The sequence below is a fragment of the Doryrhamphus excisus genome, linkage group LG5 (assembly GCF_037039965.1).
Source record: "Doryrhamphus excisus strain RoL-2023G ecotype Guam linkage group LG5, RoL_Dexc_Guam_v1.1, whole genome shotgun sequence".
NCBI classification, from domain to species: Eukaryota; Metazoa; Chordata; class Actinopteri; order Syngnathiformes; family Syngnathidae; genus Doryrhamphus; species Doryrhamphus excisus.
Window position 1 is genome coordinate 4,080,836 of NC_136361.1, and position 20,921 is coordinate 4,101,756.

The window sequence follows — 20,921 nt, forward strand, 5'->3', positions numbered from 1 at the left end:
GTATTTGGTAAAGTAGTATCTCATAAACGTGGTATCTCCCAAAGTGATGGTTGCTGGTTCGATCACAAGTCGGTGAATAGATTTCAATTACTTGTATTTATTTCTGACAGAAAGCTACCTTTTGTGAAAATAATAATTTAAAAAAAATGTCATTCTCAGCTTGATTATGAATTAAATGTATTTTTAGTCATTATTTTTTTTTCCTCCACTTCTTTCTCCCTTTTTTTTTTCCATTCCTCTGTGAACCCCGGCGAGAATCGAGGTCAGGACACGCAAAATGCGCAGCACATCTCGGAGAAAAGACACATAGCTTTCAGAACAAATCACTGGTGAGTCGGCCCAGTGTGCAATGATTGTGACATTTTGTTTGGGAGAAATAGCATTTAATTGAAGGGAGGAGCGACACGCGTGGCAGTTATGCAACCGGGGGAAAATGTCTGCATTTCAGCCCAAATTGAAAACATAACAGGAGGTTTATGTTTGCGTGTGTGCTTTTTGAGGAGTTGCTACCAGTGTTGCTTTCTTGTTCCCCTTGTAAAACGTGTTTTTTTTGCATATTTAAGCAAATATATACATATATTTTTGTTATAGATTCGTATATAAAACAGTTATCTGGTCTCTCCAGTCTAATTGACCACAAGAACCCAGATCACTAATGACGGCAGGTGAAGAAACCTCAGAAGAACTGAAGCCAACAAATGTCTTTTTTGCAATTCTTCCAAAAATTACAGAAATTGCAGTCAACACATTGCAAAAATTAATTATGAATAATTAATTAATCTTTTTAATCACACAAAAAATGCTGTAAAGGTCCTCAACTTGATTGTGTCACATCAAAAATTGCTGTCTTTCATATAAATTTTTACATCACCTCCTGCTTCTCACCTTGCCCTCAGCTGATACGAAACAAGTCCGAACCCATTAACAGCGATTAAAAAATATACTGCAATAATTAATCAAAATTAATGGTTTCATTTGACACTAGATTGTTATTATTTTATTGCTAAGACGTTCATCCACCGTTTTTTTGGACAAGGTTGTGAGGTGCGGTACAGGTCATCATTCATGATTTGAATTTTAATTAATTTATTTAAAAAATTACAGAAATTGCAGTCAAGATATTGCAAAAATTAATTATGATTAATTAATTGATCTTTTTAATCTCACAAAAAATGCAGTGTCAGATCAAAATTGAAGTCTATACCATATCAATTTTTACGTCACGTCCCGCTACTCACCTTGCCCTCAGCTGATACAAAACAAAAAAAGTCCGAACCCATTATCAGTGTTCATTAATCGGTCAAGGTGTGACTGACCACTGTTTCCCACCTAAGCACAATGCGATTAAAAAATACACTGCAATAATTAATCATGATTAATGGTTTAATTTGACACTAATTGTTATTATTTTATTGCTAAAACATTAATCCACTGTTTTTTGGGACAAGGATGTGAGGTGCGGTACAGGATATATTAACGATTTGAATTTCAATTAATTTATAAAAAAATTACAGAAATTGCAGATATTGCAAACATTAATTATGATTAATTAATTGATCTTTTTAATCTCACAAAAAATGCAGTGAAAAGCCCTCAACTTGATTGTGTCAGATCAAAAATTGCTGTCCATACCATATCATATCATATCATATTTTTATGTCGCCTCCCGCTACTCACCTTGCCCTCAGCTGATACGAAACAAGTCCGAACCCATTAACAGCCAATCAGTGTTCACTAATCGGTCAAGGTGTGACTGAGCACTGTTTTCCACCCAAGCGCAACGCAATAAAAAAAAAAGAAAAAATTAATCCAAATGAATGGTTTAATTAATCTTTTTAATCTCACAAAAATGCTGTAACAGCCCTCAACTTGATTGTGTCAGATCAAAAATTGCTGTCTATACCAATATCAATTTTTACGTCACCTCCCGCTACTCACCTTGCCCTCAGCTGATACGGAACAAGTTTGAACCCATTAACAGCGATTAAAAAATAATAATAATAATTAATCAAAATGAATGGTTTAATTAATCTTTTTAATCTCACAAAAAATGCTGTAACAGCCCTCAACTTGATTGTGTCAGATCAAAAATTGCAGTGTATACCATATAAATTTTTACATCGCCTCCCGCTACTCACCTTGCCCTCAGCTGATACGGAACAAGTTCGAACCCATTAACAGCGATTAAAAAATATGTTTTTATTTTATTGCTAACCTTTTGAATAAGGTTGTGAGATACGGTACAGGTTCTTGGATGTTTATGCCCCCCACCCCACCCCTCACACATACACACACTTTCACTCCAATATCGAGCATTTCCCATCGAAAACGGACGGCGAACACGCTCCACAAAAGCACCACCGTGGCTACAAACCAACATGTCAGTCTGTTGACATCAAATGGACTTCTCGGCCCTCGCCGGCTTATTTGCAGCGCCGGGGCGGCCTGCTGGGCGTACGGTTGTAGAGAGCGAGAAAGAGGACGGCGGCGGTGGCGGGGCGCATGGATGAATGGATGATGGGGTGGGAAAGCGGAGAGGGGTGACGGTCCCCTAGAGAGAGGCAGAGATCTAAAAGGACCTCTCGGACCAGTAAATTGACATGTTGGGCTCGTGGCTTGTCATGAAGAAAGCACTCTAATAAGCTATGTGACAACATATAGCGGTCTTACTTCCACGGCGAGGGGCCGCCCTTTTTTTTTTTATTATTTCATATTTTTTATGTTATTTATTTTAGCTTTAGCAGACAGGTGCTATTGTTCCCAGACTGTCGTGTTACGGCTCTAGAAGTGCATGTGCCTGAGTGATAATCAATAGGATTCACTGTGGAAGTGGATATGTGTGTGTTGGGGGCATCACGCTGGGGCCCCTTCGGGGGGGTTGTGGTGGTAGGGGTGGCGTCTTCCACTCCGGTCCATATAAAGCGGACGCTGACTGGACACGTGTCTATTAAAGAGGAATCAACAATGAAAAAAAAAAAAAAAAGATGGCGGGAGCAAAGGGCCAAGTGGGAGGTGAGGCTGAAAAGTCCTCGCCTTCTTCCTGTTTCCTCCAACATGGCAACGATCTGGTTTGCGCATTGATTTGCTCTTATCAAATAAACAGAGTGGAACCGGGGGTCTGGGGTGGGGGCTTTTTTTTTTTTTTTTTTTTTAACCCCTCCTATAATCTAAACCCCTCCTTCTTATAGAGCCTTAACAGCTGTGGTCCCATGTAAATTTTACATGACCGCCCCCCTTGCCACCCCTGTCCCCGGTCCCTTATGTCTCCATATCATATCATGTTGCATATTAATACAGACTTCATTTGCATATCTGATTGTGTTGCTTTTATGGGTTAAATGATGCTGAAATTTGATATTTGCAATGGAAACAAGTATGGGGGTGTTGGGCGTCTAAGGGGGGGGGGTCACAGAGATGATTCCATTTGACCCCTAAAACGCAACGCAATCCAGTGATTGGAGGTTTAATTGTTGTCATGAGTATATGGTGCATCTGGAAGCATTTGGAAGTCCCCCCCACTCCAAAAAAAAAAAAAAGGGGGGGGGGGTACATGCTGTAGTAATTACCCCCACTTTGAATTAAATTAATTAATCAGCAAAGTGTCTTTATAAGAAAGAGGTGTGCATTGTTACTAGACCCCCCCATACTAACATTTACCCCCCCTTTACTACCCCCCCCCTCTCTCTCTCTCTCCCTCTCAAAGTGAAGCGGAAGACTAGGCTGCAGTCTCATGTTGCGTATGGATTTTCGTTTATATAATCGATCGAAATGTCCCAATAAATCGATTTTGGGTTCTGTGTTTTACAAACAAGCGTTTATGGGTCTCGATTTTGTGTTAGGAGTGATTCCACGTGCGTGACGGGCACGTCTGAATTGTTTTTAAATATATATACACATTTCCATAATAACGTAGAATAATATAAGTATTCTAAGGAGGGTTAAATGCGCAAAAAAAAAAAAAAAAAAAAAAAGGGGGCGCCATATGCGTTGCATCCTTAATGAAATAAAGTCCAAAGCACACCCCCCCCACCCCCATCCCCCCCCCCCCACCACACACACAAAAGCACTTCCTTTCCCAGTGAATTTTTTCGACTTGAATTATATGCCATGACTAGTGTGTGTGATTGCGGAATATTAAATTAAAGTGGGATAAGTCTGCAAACCGAGGCGGGCTGCGTCCAATCCGCAACTCATTTGGCGCGTCGGAGGAGCGCATCACTGCTCCTCTTTTGCTCTCAATGACAATGTGCCAAATGTGCGCATTTTGAACAACACTTTCCATATGCTGTTATCGGATCGCTACTGCCGCAAAAAGAGAAAAAGGCTGCAAAAACGGAATGCTTTATACCAAAGGTGTCTACTTTTTATCTTGCGTTTTTGTCATTTTTTTGGGGTGATTTGGAGGCTGATTTTAAACGAGGTAAGATGTGAATTTTTTATTTTTAAATAGAAAATATTGCATATTTTATGTAGTGCTGTCATATTTTCTGACCAAAATATAATTTTTCGTTTTTTTCTTTATGTTATATACACAAAAGAGTGTGTTTTTTTATTTCTAAGTTATTATTAAATATAGATTATTATTTTTAATGTGTTGAATATCAATATTGTGTGTGTGTTATGGGCCTTTAAATGCTGATTTGTGTGGTTTTTTTTGTGTATGTGTGAGAGACTTGGTCAGTGGGTCACGGCTGTGGGGTTTTGGCGTGTTTTTGTGTGGACCCCTTGTGAGGCACACAGGGGGGGTCAGCGGTGTGCTACCCCCAAGGTGCACCTTTTTCCAAGCACATTGCAAAGAAGCAGTGTTCTGTTTATTAATAATGCAATAATACAAAAAAAATAAAATATGCATTTTATAGTAGAAAAAACGCTTTTTTATTTTCTGATGTGATGTTTTATTATGGAAAATATTCCACAATTATTCGTTTTATGAAAAAAATACATATTTTTGCTCTATTTTGGACATTTTTAAGCATTTTCATTGCACATAACTGCAGCTTTTACGCATAATGAACCGAAAACGCACACAATAAACGAACGAAATATGAACTTAAGCCGGTTTATTCTAAAGCGGTCCTCCGGAGAAAGAGCATCGTGTGCAGGCAAGGCAAGGCAAAGGGAGGGGAGGCATGGTGCTGGATGTCTGAGCCGGGGGAAGAGAAGAAGGATTTAACCAAAAGATAAACAACATTACATCCTTAAATCCTCTTTTCTCGCCTTTATGAACCAAAACCAAAAAACGAAAAAAAAGTCATTAAGAATATAAAAAAACGCAGTTTACAGTGAATGTAGTCCTGATGTTGAGGTGTTTATAAAGCAAGCAATGATGAGCGGAGATCCGCACTTGCACATCCAGCGGTTCAACTGGAGTCTTTTAGCCCGAATGTGAGCGCAGCCTCCCGGGTTTGGAAGGCTGCGGAACCCCCCCTACAGGACAGGGAGGAATCTGCAGCAGTTTGTCGGAAAAAAAAACCCAAAAACGACAACCATGACTTCCATTGTGTTTAAAAATTTAAATAAAAACATATTTAATAAGAAGAAATGGATCCACTTTTACGCACGTTGCGGTCCAGTCCGTGCGCTTTGCAGGGCGCAGAGTGGAGCTAGTACAGTTCAATCCAGCCTTATCATGACATCCCAAAGCCCCGGTTCAATTCACCCCCCAGCTTCGATTTTTTTGTGTCCACCCCACCAAGTCTTGATTTTGTTCTGTTTGGACGGATTCGTGTTTTTTTGTGAGGGGAGAGTTTGCGCAAAAAGGCTGCTTGTTTTTTTTTTTTTTTTTTTTTGTGTATGGTGACCTTGTTGCGTTTTTGGCTCTTGATAGTGCTGAAAGACACACTTTATACATTGTATACACTTCCGGTTAATGTCATAAATGGGTTCGAGTCCAATTCGGATTCAGATCAGTTAGTTGGATTGTTTTATGACGCGTTTTTTTTGGTGTTTAAATGATATTTTGGTTGTGTTGCTGCGTAAAAATGGTTTGTTTTTGCGTGTGCGCATAAAAGGGAATATATTTAATTTTTTTAATTTTTCCTCAAAGCGCGCACATCCGTGCGGACCTCATTTGCATGGCGGAGACTGTTGATCAACTCCCTAATTACACTTCTTCTCCTCTCTCCTCTCTCTCCGCCTCCTCTTTCCTCTGCTCCCTCCCTCCTCTCTCTCTCCCCTCTCTCTCTCGCCGTCTCTCGACCCATTCCCAGAGTGCATATCGGGGAAATGGACACACAAAGACATGCGCACTCAACTTAATCAGCCATTTTTTCAACCCAAAAAAAAAAAAAGCAGGGCTAAAACGATAATAATTAGCAGAATAAAGACATATCGGATTTTCATTTCCTTTGCAAGCTCCGCGTTTGGCGAGCCTCCGTCCAAAAGGAGAGACAAGCAGAATCTCCCCCCCGGTCGACACGTCGTCTCCACCGCCACCGGAACCAAAATAAGGGACTCTATAGAACGCTTTTGTGGCACCTTTCTCCTTTTTTTGTGGGAGGATTATTCCACTTTCACCTGTTTCTCCGTTTTTGCGTAATTGTCTTCTTGAGCTGGATGTGATCGTTTTTGGCGCAAGCGAAGAAAAAAAAGGAGGTGCAGGAGGCTTTGGAAGAAAGTAAGTTCTCCGGCTTTAACTTTTATTGAGTAGTTGGTGTGTGTGTGTGCGCTCCCATGAATCCACGGCTCGTCTATCGATTATCTATGCGGCTGCTGGTTCACTGACATCGGGACAGTTTTTGGATAACAGGTGCTGGGGTGGCTTTTTTTTTATGAGTCCACTCCAAAAAGGAGGCGGATGTGGACGCTTTGGTTGTTGTTCCGAGGCGCTCTTACGCACGGCTCCGCGCGGACCGACACTATAACCCTCTTTAAAGTTGACCCACGGTGTGATGCGTTTACGGTTAAGAGTACCGGACGTCCCGTAAACGCATATTTCTTAGTGTTGTTATCGTTTTTAACATTAAAAAAGAAAAGAAAAAAAAACTTCCATGATCTGTACTGCTATAGCGGTGTACTGCGGTTGAGTTTACCCGGCATCGTGAAGCGATCGTGCGGTTGCTGGTGGCACAGCGAGTCCGTGGAAGAGCACTCGGTTCCCCCGGTGGAAGCGTAATGGAAGACAGGTGGAGAACCAACCAGTTTAACATTTATCTTTTATTTTAACATTTATTCATTTAATTTTCACTCTCTTTTTTTTACATTTTATTTATATTTGCATATTTTGTTTGAATTTTTGCATTTTTTTTTCTATCACGTCTCAAAGTGGGACACAGTGACAAGGGGGTGGGATTGGGTGTGGGGGGGCATCGATCACAAAAAAAAAAAAAAAAATGCCAAAGGGCCAGTCTGTGTCTAACCCGAGTATATATACCATGTAGTGTGTGTGTGTGTGTGTGTGTGTATCCATCAGTGTATTACACATTTTTTAAATACACTTTTTAACTGTTTACTATAAATTCTATGCAATACTTATTAAAATTAGTAATAATAATTGTAGATTTATCAAACTAATATGTTTAAAAAATATTCTAATTAGAATTTTTGCAGTTTTTTTTAATTAATGACATTATATTTCTATATAAAGTGTTATAAATTTTTATTAAAAAAATGCATATTTAACTATATTGCATATATATTTATATTTTAACATGACTTAAAAAAAAAAAAAGCAGAGGCCCATGTTTGTGGATACATTTTCAGGGTCTAATTGCAATGAATTTCATCAGTTAATGATGCTATTGTCTCACTGTATGGGTACACTTTATTTTCTTGAGAGTGACCCCCCCCCCTTTCAAGTCTTCTTTGTTTTTTTTTTTTTTTGTTTTTTATTTACAAAAAGGCTTCTTGTTTTTGTTTTTCGAGATATCTTATGTGTTGGTTAAGCTGTGTTCATTTTTATGCGTATAGCAGTAGAGAGGAGTAATGAAAGGGGGGGGGTACACACACACACACATATATATATATATATATATATATATATATATATATATATGAGAGATGGGCCGAGGACAATAGCTGTTGGCTTGAAAATGCTTCTCGATTATTAAAAGCTAATGCATTTGCAGTATTGCAGCCTTCATTAAAGGGTGCACACACGCCAGGGGTGGAGGGATGGTACAAGGGTAGGGGTGGGGAGTGGGGGGGGTGAGATGATGGGAGAAGAAGGTGGGGGCTGAGTCCTGTCCTATAACTCCTGGGCCCCGAGACACATGCAGCAAGAAGATTGGCTCGGGCCTCTCCTCGGGGTCGACAATGTGTCATTTCCACCCAGCTAGATTGCCCTCTGCCTATCTGATATTAATGTGCAAATCAATATTTCAGGGATTAAATTTCCCTTCTTCATTTTTTATGGTTTCTACCTCAATAAGTCTCCCGTCTAATAGAGGAGGCTGGATGATTTAGAAGCCTTTGCTGCTGCTCAGAAAAAAGAGAGAGAGAATTGAAGCTTTGCAACAAGGCTATCTCTGCATTTTAATGTTCATCTCTACGAATCCCCTAAAGGCCTACGAGTAAGAAGGTCTATATCGCTGCTTTGCACTGTAAAGACTACCCAATTTCCCTAAAAAGGCAGAAAAAGAAAACACAAGTCCGGTTACATATACATAATATACACCGTGTAATCCGAGTAGCAGGTATTACTCAAAAAAGAAAGCCTCTAACGCTCGAGCGAACACGGTAGCTTACCGCGCGGCGGCGTATACTCCGACTGTATTTTATTTGCATACTGCGAGCTTGAGCAACATCTGGCGTATGTGTCATGATTAGTGGAAAGCAGGAGTGTATTTATTACCATAGTCATAATACTGCATCTCATTGAGAGTCAACTGAATGAGACTGTGACTCCCCGCAGACCAATAGGCCACTAGGTTTATTTAATCCTCCTTCCTGTACCATCTGCTGATGTGTGTCCAGTACTGAGGGACGTAAGGGGGGGTAAAAAAAAAAACCCAAATATTTTCCTTATTCAGGCTTTGAAGGAGAAAGCGAGAGAGGAAGAAGCACAAAGGGGCTCTAATTGTAGCACGACCGCTTGGCTTCCTCGCCGATTTATTATAATGTGAAAGACTTGGGTACAAAAAAGTGTAAAAAAAATTTTTTTTTTTTTGCACAATTTTTGATGAATATACTGTAGTCAGGAAAGAAGGGCTAACAGTAGTGTGTGTGTGTGTTGTGGGGGGGGGGGTCCTGCATGTGTCAGGCCTGGGGGCACCACACACACTTTCCCCTTAAAGACTTGGAGCAAGATCAAGACTCTCCGTCGCTTCTGCAGAGGAGGAGGGGGGGGGGGGGTTTAGGCCGCTTGTGAATATGCGACGTTTTGGTGTAATTAGCACTTAATTATATTAACATATGCAAATTGTCAGCTTGTCGCTCCGCCGGTGGGTACACGTGGGGGCCCGAGGTACAAGTGGTTCTATTGTAACGCCGCGGCGGGGTTGAAAGAATAATAGCCAGCTCCGCATAACCAACCCCCCCCCCACCCCCCACCTCGCTTATGTAAATCTCTGGCCCCGGCTAAATTTCATTAGTCGCCATGACAACATGCTTAATTGTGCTGACTAATGTCCCATGATCTGCTGCCAGTCAGAATGGATGTCCAACCACCATGCCCCTGCCGCCACCCCACCCCAGATATAGTACACACACACAAGGCCCAACTGTCCTGTTTACACACTCTTATATGTGTATTTGCATATTTACCCCCCTCTCTATCCGAAAAAAAAATGAGTCTGCTGTGTGTGCATGTGGTTGCAATATGTGCAAGGGTTTTTTTTTTAAGGGGGCGGGGGTGTACGGTTGCATGACACCAGTTCAGTGGTGTGTCACATGTGTAACGTCTGCTCAGGCTGGCACCGACAACATCGGCGGATTTGTTTTTGATTAGACGACAAGACTCTGAAGAAAGTGAGGAAGTGAAGGACGCGGTCTTCGAACGTATATATATATATATATACGTACGCGGAAAAAAGGTGGCGGCTACTAGTACTTGCATGCTAATCCTGTTTTTTTTTGACAGCAACGTAAACTGATATAATTGCTTTTCAGAGGCAGGATCGGCAGTTTATACAAGTGTGAAAGCACGGGGAAGGGGGATTAGCATTATTTTGCATAATGCTGGCCGGGCGCTCAATGGGGCATTGAACGCTTGACTGGGTGACAGAGATGAAAGGGAGATGAAATGCTCTCCCCCATGTCACCCCCCTTACACCCGCCCGCCTCCTCCATCGGTCCTGCTGCTGTTGTCGGTCGAGAACCCGGAACCCCGTAAACGCCAGGCGGGTGTTTCTTAAACTTTGTGCAAAGTTTTGAATAAAAGATGGCATACACCGATTAATGAAGTGCGACAAAATATTAATACGCATGATTAATCCTACATTGGTTTTTTCAACATGGCGGACTCGTGTTGAAATGAAAAGTGTCGACACACCAGCGCATCCACCAAAAAATTTTCTATTCAAATGCTAAATATGTTTGTTATACTAACTTGCCTGTAGGGCTGCAACTAATGGTTAATTTCTCAAGTGATTAATTTCAATTAATCGTTTAGCCAGAAGTCGACAAACTTTACTCTCAAAAGAGCCCACAAAAAAAATAGTCTGGAGTCGCAAGACATAAAAGCTTATAAACTTTGAAAAATTTCAATGTAATTTAACAGAATTTTACAGAGCCGTGGGTTGCAGACCCCTGGGTTAGGCTCTAGACCATGGGTTGGCAACCTTTACAGATCAAGACTGACATTTTGCCCCCTCGACCACTGAAGAAAAATAGTCTGGAGTCGCATGACAGAAAAGTTTATAAACCTTTAAAAGTTTCAATCTAATTTTACAGAGCCACGGGTTGCCGACCCCTGGGTTAGGCTCTCGACCAGGGGTTGGCAACCTTTACAGATCAAGACTGACATTTTGCCCCCTCGACCACTGAAGAAAAATACTCTGGAGTCGCAAGACATAAAAGCTTATAAACTTTTAAAAGTTTCAATCTAATTTTATAAAATTTTACAGAGCTGTAAGTTGCAGACCCCTGGGATAGGCTCGAGACCAGGGGTTGGCAACCTTTACAGATCAAGAGTGACATTTTGCCCTCTTGACCACTGAAGAAAAATAGTCTAGAACCACAAACATAACTTACGTATAAGCCTTTAAAAGTTTCAATCTAATTAGACAGAATTTTACAGAGCTGCGGGTTGCCGACCCCTGGGTTAGGCTCTAGACCAGGGGTTAGCAACCTTTACAGACCCAGAGTCACATTTTGCCCCCTCGACCACTTAAGAAAAATAGTCTAGAGCCGCAAACATAACAGCTTATAAACCTTTAAAAGTTTCAATCTAATTTTACAGAGCCGCGGGTTGCCGACCCCTGCGTTATGCTCTAGACCAGGGGTTGGCAACCTTTACAGACCCAGAGTCACATTTTGCCCCCTCGACCACTTAAGAAAAATAGTAGAGAGCCACAAACATAACAGCTTATAAGCCTTTAAAAGTTTGAATCTCTGTTAATTTTACAGAATTTTAGCCTGTTTTAGGGCCTAACACAGGGGGTCGGCAACCTTAACATTTCAAAAGAGACTTTTTGCCTCTGAGCCTACTAAAGAAAAACAACATAACAGCTTATAAACTTTTAAAAGTTTTCATCTTTCTTAATTTTACAGAGCTGAGGGGTTGCCGACCTCTGGGTTAGGCCCTAAACCAGGGGTTGGCAACCTTTAAATTTCAAAAAGGTAAAGAAAAATAGTCTGGAGCCACAAAACATAACTGCTTCTAAACTTTTAAGAGGTTTAATGTTTCTTAATTTTAAAGAGCTGAGGGTTGCCGACCCCTGGTTTAGAGCCTAGACCAGGGGTTAGCCACCTTTACATATCAAGAGACATTTTCCCCCCCTAGCCCACTAAAGAAAATAGTATGAAGCCACAAAACGTAACTGTTGAGTGTTTCGTAATTTTACATAGTAGCGGGTGGTCGACCCCGACCCCCCCCGAGTTCGACTCTATGGACCAAATCAATAGCAACCAAACAGAAACTGTCAGTGGTTTGGTCCACAACATATTTAGATTTTGAAGTCTCAAAAAAATGAATGGTCGATTAATTTGATTAATCATCGATTAAATGTTGTTTTAGAGACTGCTTTTGCATACTTGCGTAGTATTTTACGTCAAACGGAAATTTACAACAATTTTTGTGCAGTATAATTCATAATTGTAAAAAATAAGTATAGTCTGTTTTTTTAAACCGCTATCGCTAACATAGGTTAGCTAGCGGTGGAGCTGGCTACAGACATTATTTGCATAATTTTCTTTGAAATAATGACAAGTTGGTCGCGGGCCGCATTTTGGACACTTTGGATCTTCTATTTACATGGAGGGAATTATTTTGGGAATATTTTGGGATTTGTTAGGATACGGTGTTGTTACTGTGCAGGAAAGAAGCAGGTGTGTTTTATGTGAATTCCGTGTGTGTGAGCACCCGGCTTCAAATTGCCATCATGACTTCCATGTGACCCGACTCGACTTTTGCGACTAATTTATGATCAACCGTCATCATCGGCCCATTGCGTCCGCTGTATGGAAATGATCCCCGGAATGGAGGGACCGAGGCGGCGGCGGTGGGGTGGAGGGGGGTAGGGGGTGCAGAACATGCAACGCCACAAAAGCCGATGTGGCCCTGTTTTTGTTGTCTGTTATTGGACAGGATCGTCTTTCTTTGACCTTTTGCACGCCACCCCCCCCCCCCGTCTTTCATATGCAAATGGCGCTCAGACCAGAGCAGGAAACACACGCTGGAATGAAAGGACAAAGCCTCCCTCTCGGCTTCTACTCCTTATCCGTACCGCATCTCCTCTTTTTTTTCCTGCCTCTCTCCGGCAACTTGACAGACTTTGGCGTGAAAGGAAGTGAGCGCTGACGGCGTACAGGAGAGGTTGGCGATAGCGATCTGGCCGTGACCTGCACCACCTGCCAGGATCAAGTAGATCCTGAGTGGTTCGCTGGAGTGGGCCCTCATTGGGTGACACCGGTGACGTTTTAAAGCGACGGAACAGCGATGGTTTTACGTCGAGGAGGGATCGTATTGAACGGACGTTACTATAAAGTAGAAGAACCATGTGATGTCTCACAGCATTTTATAGAAATTATTATAATAATTATAAAATAAATAAATAATACAATAAATATTTATAATAAATAATTATTAAAAATATTTTTATGCTAATCTATATACATTATTATATTTTTTAATACATATTTTTAAAAAAATAGGATCATTTTCTTTATTATATATTTTTATTTATTAATTTAAAAATATTTATTATGATTATTATAGTTAATTACAGTTAATTCTAGTTTATTATATATATTTTTAAATGATTTACAAATAAACACATAGACATGACATACACATGACACATACATTAAAATAAATATTAATATTAAATATTTTCTTGGTAATTGGGATTTTTACCCCAATATTTTAATATGCAAATTTTTATGCTAATATACATACATTATATATATATTTTTTAAATATATATATATTTTTAAAATAGGATCATTTTCTTTGTTATATATTTTAATTTATATATTAATTTAAAAATATTTATTATGATTATTATAGTTAATTACAGTTAATTCTAGTTAATTATATAACTGAAACACGATGAAAATTTTTATGCTAATGTATATATACATTATTATATTTTTAAAAATATATATATTTAAAAATAAGATAATTTTCTGTATTATATATTTTAATTTATTTATAAAATTAAATAAAAAATATTGTTATTATGATTAATTATTATAGTTAATTACAGTTAATTTTAGTTAATTTTATATATTTTTTTAATGCATTACAAATAAATAAAAGACAAAATATGTAGTTTTTAACGTCTTTGTCAAAGTTAGGTTGATATTTTTGCGTTATAATTAAATGATTATTTTTTTAGTCGATTAACTGGAAGCTTGTCGATTAATCGAGCAAAGCCGATGTGTGTGAATATCATTTTTGCTTACGGAAGACTAAAGAAATGTAAAAATATTGTTAGAATTATAACAGGTTCATACATAAATGATGTAAAGGAGGCTAGCAATCAAGCTAGCGACCGGCTAAGTTGTTTGCGCGGTAAAAAGGTCAAAACTGTTTTCCGAGCTAAAGTATTCTCACGTGCTCTGAGACTTTTTTTTTGCGTTTTCCCCCCTTAAAATACTTCAAATGCGTCGACGTAGCCTCAGTCAGCGTCTCTGGTGAGGTAAAAGGACACTAATGCAGTTAGCTAGCTAGCATAACACGCCAGCACGAAGTGGTTTTCCAAGGCTCCTTTTCAAGGCCGTGTTATGGGAAGGGGTGCATGTTATCTGTAGGAAATGTAATTTTTGTCCTCATTGAAATCGTTCATTATTGAGCCCGGTTATCTAAATGTTTTTGTTGCTGTTGGTCTCGCGCCAGTCGGGATTGCGTTACCATTTTTTTTCTCTTTCTCCGTCATCTCACTGAGCCTTCATCAATCTCTTCAGGGAAAATTTTTTTTTTCTCCTCTCACCTTTTTCTCAGGCTCTACTGCCTGTTTAGCATCTCCGGAATATTAGCACGGGATTGGCTACTTCATGCAGAATAATATGCTGGTTTAAATTCAAAGTGCGGAGATTTCATGGACCGTATCTGAGTTGTGCGTCTACAGGTTTTTTGGTCGGACAAAATGCGGTACAAAAAAAAAAAAAAAAAAAAAAAACGAAGCCCTTTGCCTTTTATGTTATATTGTCTGTTTTGCATGTCGCTCTGCTGGTGTCTGGCGCATGTTCTTTGTTCTCGTGTTCTTTCTTTTCTTTCATGTTCTTTCTTCCTTCTGCTGACAGCCATGACATGTCACGTTGGCAGCGGGTGTTCATCGCAAAAAAAAAAAAAAAAAAAAAAAAAAAGCGCTTTTCCTCAACTTTACAACAAAGTGTTGCTTGTTTTATTGGGGTTTCGGTCGGGATAGGGGTGTCCAAAGTATGGCTCGGGAGACATTTGCGGCCCATGGCTGCTTTTTTATGTTCCGTGGCACATTGTTACAAATAATAAAGCTAAAATCAGCAGTGATTTGATGAGAATAAAGTCAAAATATTAAAAGAAAAAAGTTGGAAGTCGGAATTTCACGAGTTTTTATGAAATAAATACAGAAGTTACGTGATGAGAATAAAGTCAAAATATTAAAAGAAAAAAGTTGGAAGTCAGAATTTCACGAGATTTTATGAGAAAAATACAGAAGTTACGTTACGAGAATAAAGTCAAAATATTATGGGAATAAAGTTATATTAAATATACAAAAAAAAGTATATGGAGTTGTAAAATTAAAATAAAATAAATGAAAAAAGCTGTAATTTTACAAGAATAGTCAAAATATTAAACAAAAATAAAATAAAATAATAATAATAAAAACTTAAATTATATTAGGAAAGCAGGAAGTGAACAAATGTAACAGTTAATATAGAAAATATATTTTAAAAAGTGTATGGAGTTGTAAAATAAAAATAAAATAAATGAAAAAAACTGCAGTAATTTTTAAGAATAAAGTCAAAATATTACGACAAATTTTTGCAGAATAAACTAGTAATATTATGAGTAAAAATATTGTCATGTTATTGGATTAGAGTTTGTTTTTAAAAGTCATGTTATGAGTTATGAGGAACAAACAAAACAAAATAAATTAAAAAAAAATATTCATAATATTATGGGAGTATTGGCAAAATATTTTGGAAATTTTCAAGAAGAAATTGTTGAAATGGAGCAAAAAATACTTGAAGTTTTACAAGGAATAAAGTCAAAATATTAAGAGGAATAAATCGTATTCTATCCAGAATTTTTTTTTTGCATTTTTGTAAATATCATGAGGCTAAATAAATTGTAAATTTTAATTTAAAAATAAAGAAAAAAATTGTTATTTGTAAAAAAAAAATCTGAATATTATGAGATATTTTTTTAATTTTTTAAAAATTTGTTTGAGGGGGAAGGTTATAATTTTATGATTTCACAAAATTAAAATTGTCGAAAATTTTTTTAAACGGTGTTGAAATATTTTGAAAAAAAGTTGATACTGTTAATAAGTACACTTCCGCTTGTATTACACCTTGAAATATGTACAGTAATCATACCTTACTAGCATATCTATTCTGGAAGTGACGGGAAAAAAAAAAATTTGGACACCCCTTGCGTGTCGCTTGAAGGTCAGAGCAGGAAAAGCCGCCATAAATTAGAACAGGAAATGGCGACGAATGAACAAACACGCAGCCCAAACGCCACACAATAGCACAAGAAGTCTCATGACGGACGATACATTCCCCTCCTTGTTTCCCCCCCGGCGGGGGAGGGGGGACAAAGACTCAAATTGAAGAAGGCGAGTCACAGGACATTTTTGCACATTAGCGAGTAGAGGACACCGTTGTGTATCAAATTAATAAAAATCCACACATTTGTATTTCACCCCGCGTGAAATCACTTATCCTGTCCGGGGCGTGCGTGCGTACGCCGTTAATGTAAACCCTGATGATTGGCGTTACGTATTCCTGCAGGCAATTGGATCCCAGTAACTCGTCAGGGAATAAGTGGCTAATTAATTATGCATAACCGGCGGGTTTAAACAACACGGTAATGAAAAATGAGACAAGTTTACTAAAGAATTTAACCCGACTAATAACAATAAGCCTGCAAAAGAACCTTATCGGTAATTAAGTGCATATTTCTATTAAATGGAAAAACTAGTAGCGGAATGATCTAAAACAGGCAAGCATGTGTCTCCACATCCCACTCCTGCCTGGCACCGGCCGTGGAATAATTATTTGCTTTAAAAAAGAAGGAAAGCAGAGAGGAAAAAAGAGGCTTTTTGTGTGACAGGATAGAAGACGAAGAAGAGCAGAAGCGGGTAAGAAGGAATGTTCCTGTGTATGAAATTGTAGGTATTAACAGGGGTGGTTTTGCTACGTGGTTTTGGCTGATGAATCAGCGCTCTGCCCCTAGACTAAATAAGAGAGGGGGGAGCTTTGTCTTGTTTCATCTCAGTTTAGATGGAGCAGATAGAAGCAGGCTGTGCAGGAATTGTTAAAAAAAGCAAACAAGTGCTGACGGATGGGCATCGTTTGATAGATTCATTATAAATGGTATTTATTTATACTTATTATAACAACCACCCAACTGCATGTATCTGGAAGGATGCCAGTCATCATTATTTATTATCAGTGTGGTCCAAAGTGTGGCCCGGGGGCCTTTTGCAACCCGCTGTTGTTTTTTTTGATGGCCCTCGGTGCCATAAATGGAAAAAAAAATCTACAAATATTGAAGAAAAGAGCAGTCATTTTATAAGAATAACGTCAAAATATTAGAAGAATAAGGCTATTATAACAACTGTGCAAAAAGTCGCAATTTTACCAGAATAAAGTTGTCATATTGTGAAGAAAAAAAGTATTTTAAAAGTATAACAAAAGCTGTAATAACATGAGAAAAAAATAGGCAGAAATTATTAACATTTTTCAGTCAAAAAAAGATTAATCTTATCTGAAAAGAGTTATTGATTAATTTAATTAATTAATCATTAATTCATTGATTAATTGTTGCAAAAAAATGTAAAAAAAAATCAAATTCGAAAGGCAGAAATCATAGGATATTAAAATATTTCAACCAAAAATGATTAATTCCATCTGAGAAGAGTTATTGATTAATTAAATTAAATAATCATTGATTAACTGTTACAGGAAATGTAAAAATAAATAACATTTGAGAGGCAGAAATCAGAGGATATTTTTCACATTTTTCAACCAAAAAAAAGATTAATACCATCTTAAAAGTGTTATTGATTAATTTGATAGTTGATTAATCATCGATTACTTGATTAATTGTTGCAGCTCAACTCAATAAATGAGAAATGAAAAAAGCAAAAACCGCTCCCAAAATCCTGTACAAGAACCGTACAAATTAACCGTGCAATAAACTGTGCAATAAACATGTGGCTTGAGCAATGTGTACACATCTGTAAATAATGCATGTAATTACTTCATTTGTATTAACTTGATTTTGAAATTTATTTACTCTTGTAAATATAATAAAAATATAATTTAAAATAGAAAAATTGTTTTAAAAGTCTGCATTTTTCCCACTCTTTTTTCATATTAATTTTAGATTATTTTTAATGTAAAATATTATATAAAATATTTATATTTGTTATTATTATTTTACTATTTATTTTTTATAATTTTATCAAATTAAGGTCAAATCATGTTGTTTTTACATTTTGTTTTTTTTTTTGTTTCAGTTCATATTGAGAAACTCGCACGGTTCAACACGACCGAAAAGAAATAGCAAGAATCAGAGTTTATTTAACCTTCGCCCTTCTCTGTGTCGCAGCAATTACTGATCATTTCTTCACTTCCTGTGTTTAATTATTACCACTTTCTAACAGGGGAAGGAAAAAAAATGCAACAAGATGCAGTTTAAAGGGTGGAAAAAATAATTAAAACAAACTAAATAAATGAAAATAAATCATGAAAAAAAAAACAATTTAGAGATTAAATATAAATGAATAAATAACAGTATTTTTTTCACGGTACTTGTACTTAATAACTTGTTTCCCACAGCGAGCAATAAGGTAATGGACCTATTTCATCTTCTTCTCCTCTCAGCAGGCCAAACCTTCATTTTTTTTCTTGTTTTTTTTTTTTTTTTTTACTTTGCGCGTGACACGTTGTTTATTTGATAAAGGAATATTGCGGCGCTAATCTAAAAACCACACTAATTACATGTGACAGTTGTTTGTTTGTAGTGAAATCAAATTAAAATGTAGTCACTCTCTCACCCCCCCCCACCCCCCCCCCCGTAACTCAAATTCTCTCAAATTCCCTCCCCATGGTAACCAGAAAAAGAAGCCACGATGGCATAAATAACAACTGTGTGTGTGTGTGTGTGTGTGTGTGTGTGTGTGTGAAGAGGGCAAACTCACAACAGCTGTCAGAAAGAAGACAAAAACAGCAGTGGGGGGGGGGGGGGGGGGGTTGAGCGAGAGTGAGGCTGTTTAAAAAGTAAATGGCTTTTGGTCTAAAGTTCATTTGGAGACCTGGCTAATTAAATAGAGAGCCAAAAGCTTAAGTTAATTAGTAATTCCTTGGCTCCATGAAATTAGTCACGAGTGTTCAAGTCCAAAAAAAGCTACAGCATGTTTGCTAGTTACCTGGTTCGTGGTTAAAAAAAACATGATTATGTTTATGAAAATAATAACAGGGCTACTGTTGAGTACTGTCTTTAGACAGGAGTGGGGTTGAACTTTGAACTTTATTGATCGGTATGATGAACAGTGATTAGGATCTGCGATGGTGGATTTGATATCAAAGTGTTTTCGGATCAACATTTGCAAGAAAAGTGCCGTTCAATTGCCGTTTTTCAGTCACAACACAATCCAGGTACAATAATAAAAATAATAACAAAAAGAAAAATAATAAAAATAATAACAAAAAGAAAAATAATAAAAATAATAACAAAAAGAAAAATGATAAAAATAATAACAAAAAGAAAAATGATAAAAATAATAAAAAGAAAAATAATAAAAATAATAACAAAAAGAAAAATAATAAAAATAATAACAAAAAATAATAATCCATATGCATTTAAAGTATAAAATATATTATATTAATATATTATTTATAATAGATGTACTCTGAGTCACAGTGTAGCCTTGAGCCTGGTTGTCAGGCTAACGCTAGCTATGGACAGGTTATAGACAGGTACATGGCTGCAGTGGCGTTCATCTTGTTATGTGCGGCAGTCAATCGAGACAAACAAATACGTACAGACCACTTTCCTGGAAAATTTCCATTTTCCGAATTTTGGGAGTTACGTAGTGGCCTTTAGAGTGGTTATCAGGCTAACGCTAGCGGCTATAATCTATGCTACGTGTTTGTTGGAATGCCACTCCAGTGAAATTTTTTCATGTTTGCGTCTCAAAGCATACATTATGGTGCGTTCAAGGACCATCAAATATTTTACCTGTGCTATAACATTTCTAAATAATTGCAATTTAATGCTTTGGACGACTTTCAGATATATTAGGTTTGCTCGATGTCAGCCATGTTTTTTTTAACCAATCCAGCTCAAATTTGACACACATGTGCTCGACAATCCCTTAAACGTGTATACCAAATTTTATGGTATTTCGGCGAAATAGTTGAAAGTTACGGACAGGTACACGACTGCATCGGTGTTCATGTTGTTGTGTGCTGCGGTCAATCGAAACAAATAAATACATACAGACTACTTTTATGGAAAATTTCCATTTTCCGAATTTTTGGAGTCACGTAGTGGCCTTTAGAGTGGTTATCAGGCTAACGCTAGCGGCTATAATCTATGCTACTTGTTTGTTGGAATGCCATTACAGTGACATTATATTAATGTTTGCATCTCAAAACATACATTATGGTGCGTTCAAGGACCATTAAAGATTTCAGCTCAAATTTGACACACACGTGCTCGACAATCCTGTAAACATGTATACCAAATTTTATGGTATTTCGGCGAAATAGTTGAAAGTTACGGACAGGTACGCGACTGCATCGGCGTTCATGTTGTTGTGTGCGGCGGTCAATCGAAACAAATAAATACATACAGACTACTTTTATGGAAAATTTCTATTTTCTGAATTTTTGGAGTTACGTAGTGGCCTTTAGAGTGGTTATCAGGCTAACGCTAGCGGCTATAATCTATGCTACTTGCTTGTTGGAATGCCATTACAGTGACATTATATTAATGTTTGCATCTCAAAACATACATTATGGTGCGTTCAAGGACCATTAAAGATTTCAGCTCAAATTTGACACACACATGCTCGACAATCCCGTAAACATGTATACCAAATTTTATGGTATTTCGGCGAAATGGTCAAAAGTTACGGACAGGTACACGACTGCATCGGCGT

At 37.7% G+C, this 20,921-nt stretch overlaps 1 protein-coding gene across 2 annotated transcripts in view; it reads left to right on the plus strand.

Annotated features, from left to right (window-relative positions):
* The first annotated feature begins 4,094 nt into the window (after positions 1-4,094).
* The window catches only part of zfhx4 (zinc finger homeobox 4), a 120,368-nt gene continuing 103,541 nt past the window's right edge, over positions 4,095-20,921 (plus strand). Inside the window, exons 1-2 of one of the 2 annotated variants that reach the window (XM_058059539.2) lie at positions 4,095-4,420; positions 6,210-6,616. The gene's annotated coding sequence lies outside the window, so the exon portion shown is untranslated. The remainder of the gene's footprint in view (positions 4,421-6,209; positions 6,617-20,921) is intronic. The other variant, XM_058059540.2, reaches the window with a different exon arrangement.